This window comes from Colias philodice, chromosome 20 (genome assembly GCF_061535455.1).
Source record: "Colias philodice isolate Cphi_HAF_F1 chromosome 20, ilColPhil1 Martin Lab GWU primary, whole genome shotgun sequence".
NCBI lineage: Eukaryota > Metazoa > Arthropoda > Insecta > Lepidoptera > Pieridae > Colias > Colias philodice.
Window position 1 is genome coordinate 2,557,207 of NC_143105.1, and position 3,323 is coordinate 2,560,529.

A 3,323-nucleotide genomic window follows, 5' to 3' on the forward strand; every position below is an offset into this window, starting at 1 on the left:
GAGACTATAGTGTATTCAATAAGAAAATCCGGGGTTCCTGCACTGTTAGTGTTATCCATAGAATATTTTACCTTTGCACTATGCTTTAGTTTCGACTATTATAGAAGGATGTCTTTCCCTCGAAACAGACAGAGCATCTTTCAAAGACTTTCTTTAGGTAAAAACAAAACAGTTTCCATTTCATTGCTGATTATAAGGAACCCATATTATTATGATGCATTCACGATGTTCTTCTTCATATAAACAAAACGCGTTAGGTTAAAAGGAATGAGTAACTTCTTTTAAGCTATTGCATAGCTTCTATCGCGGGCCTTGAGCGCGGGGACCGAATCCAGAAATTGCGTAACGAAAAACCTCACGCTCCCCACTCCGACGGACACGGAGGTGTGGCTTAAAGGCATGCTATGCAATAGCTTTACCGCGGCAGTCCCCGAGTGCCACACGTCTTTTTTTTATTTTTTTGTTGTAAAATTTACTTAGACTCTTCTAGTATCCCCACATCTATGTTATTCATTAAACAGTCCCCACACGTAGTCTAGTTTGCTGGCTACGCAATATGTCTCACTTACTGTAGCTTGTATTGTTATATTTTTATTGCTTATGGATTCAGGAATAAATCTATTGGAAATTATGTTTGCTTATTAATCAACGGTTGGAGATTAAATTTAATTTTGTTCATATTCAGTACTTGATGTTATTTTGCGTGAATTAAAATATATATATATATATATATATATATATATATAGATATCTCCATGGGCACTATGTTGATCAAACGTGCCATATAGTTAGTAATTATTTGATCCGTTTTCACTTGTTGATCCGGTTGGTATTTGTTGATCCATTGCCACACCACCGTCCGTATGTGGATCCGAACGGAGCCACAAGTGTCACCATCAGTAATAATAATAATTACGTGCTTTTTATACAAATCCACCTTTTTTGCGTTTTAGCTCTTGTTGATCCGATTCAAATGAGCCAATCAGAGCCCACCGAGCTCAGCCATTGGTCTAATTGTTTTTTTAATACAATGAATGAGTTTACAATTTTCAATTTGCTTGGCAATCCGTTAAAGAAACGTGAGGGAGCACGTATGTTGCCGTTCGCCTTCCATAATTTGTTCGGATCTTCGGGAGGGCAAGATAGCTAGCTCGTCTATTAGGATAGTGGCGATTTGATGTTGAGAATATAATATTAATTGTATTTATGTTTTTATGTAGCGCTTTGCGGATGAACATACACGTTTTATAAAAGTATAATTGTTTTAAATTCATTATTTTAGTGTCGTCGTAGATTTTATTTGTAGAAGTTAAAAAAGGATAGTTAAAGATAGTTTTAATGATTTTATTTTGTAAAATTTGGAGTGGCGCTAATTTATCTTTGTAAGCACTCCCCCATACTTCTATTAAATACATTAGGTGCGGCTTTACTAACGTGTTGTAGATGGTGTGTCGTAATTTATGAGGAATGCAAAAGTGATATTACGCAGATATCTAAGATGTGCTGATAATTTATTTTTTAGGTGGTCGATGTGATAATTCCATTTTAGAGAGCTGTCGATTCGCAAACCTAGGTATTTCTCGTGGGTTTTATGTTCTAATACAACACCGTTAATTTTAAGTGGAGCGTGTGGTGGAATAATTTTGTTATGAGCTTTGAATTTTTTGAGTTTGAGTTGTATTTAGATATCCTCTCCTCTGAGTTATAAGATGTCGATTCTGAGAAACCAGCAAAAATTACATTTTTTTCGCGGCTCTTTCTGTCCCGTAGTTCCTTGATTAAGTGTTCATTTATATGAAGTTGATTTTTAGACGTAAAACCCGATGGATTGGCTGACTGATTTATTGATTGAAGATTTAATTCCAGTGATTTTATTTTACTCTCACCCTGGTTGATCTGGGATTCTAATTGAGAAATAGTACTCTTCAATATGTTTTGTTCAGTAATTATCATACATGCTGATGACTTAATTTCATTGATTTGATTCGTATTTTGGCGAATTAAATTCAAGGATTGTTCGTTGGACGATTTAATTTCGGTAATTTGTGTTTTTACCTCAGAAATGTTTTCATGAATTTTGTTTACTATTTGTTCATTTGAGCATACATATTTTTCAAGTAATGTACTAATACGGCTCAACTCTGACCGAATATCCTTCATATTATCACTCCATCTGCAATCTTGTTCTAGCGGTTGTTTCCGTTTTCTGTAAGTAATTTGAGTATCAGTTGGCGTAGAACTCGTAGAAAACGAACTTAGCTTCGATAGATAGCGATGCGATCCACCGGCAGTACCCACTGCACCACTGCTGGTTAAACGTGTTGGCGATCTGCGTACACTCATATTTACTCCGCAATGGATAATTTGTGCAGGAATATGAGTCGTCATTTGTTTGACCTAAATCTAACATTTTAATTATTTTGTCAGATTGATATCAGAATCAGGGCAAAGGCGAACGCTACACGTCAATAAATATTATGATAATTATCTTGATATTTACTGATTATTCAAGAGGTAGGTTGTTATCTGGGGGCACGGCAGTGCCCCCGCCAAGTCGAGCAAAAAAAAAGCGGCACGGCCGTACCATCCTTTTCTCGAAGCAATTCGGGCCTTTTTCGACCCCCTATAATTCGGTTGTGGATAAAGCAAGAAACCTGAATCTTCAGTAACTAATCCGGCATTGTATAAACACGGAATATTTAAAATTTCAGTCAATTTGAACCAGTAGTTTAAGAATGACAACTTGTTAAAGTTTCTAAATTTTGTCACTCACTGACTCACCGATCATCAAAAGTCCAAGGCACTTCTAGCAGACTTAGAAGCTTCATATTTGGAATACATATAGAGTTTAGTGTCTTAATCATGGGAAAACTTAAATATTTTGTAATTTCGGTCCAGTTTTCCAAATACACCAACTGCATCAATAACTTTGTAATCCCATATAAATATATGGGATTACAAAGTTATTTATGCAGTTGGTGGTTGGTGGTGGTTATCTGGGGGCACGGCAGTGCCCCCGCCAAGTCGAGCAAAAAAAAAGCGGCACGGCCGTACCATCCTTTTCTCGAAGCAATTCGGGCCTTTTTCGACCCCCTATAATTCGGTTGTGGATAAAGCAAGAAACCTGAATCTTCAGTAACTAATCCGGCATTGTATAAACACGGAATATTTAAAATTTCAGTCAATTTGAACCAGTAGTTTAAGAATGACAACTTGTTAAAGTTTCTAAATTTTGTCACTCACTGACTCACCGATCATCAAAAGTCCAAGGCACTTCTAGCAGACTTAGAAGCTTCATATTTGGAATACATATAGAGTTTAGT

At 36.3% G+C, this 3,323-nt stretch overlaps 1 long non-coding RNA gene across 1 annotated transcript; it reads left to right on the forward strand.

The window, feature by feature from the left end:
• The first annotated feature begins 979 nt into the window (after nucleotides 1-979).
• LOC149479316 (uncharacterized) lies at nucleotides 980-1,568 on the forward strand. The gene is made up of 2 exons (XR_016317213.1): nucleotides 980-1,079; nucleotides 1,168-1,568. It is a non-coding gene; the product is annotated as an uncharacterized LOC149479316 (long non-coding RNA).
• The last annotated feature ends 1,755 nt before the right edge of the window (nucleotides 1,569-3,323 follow it).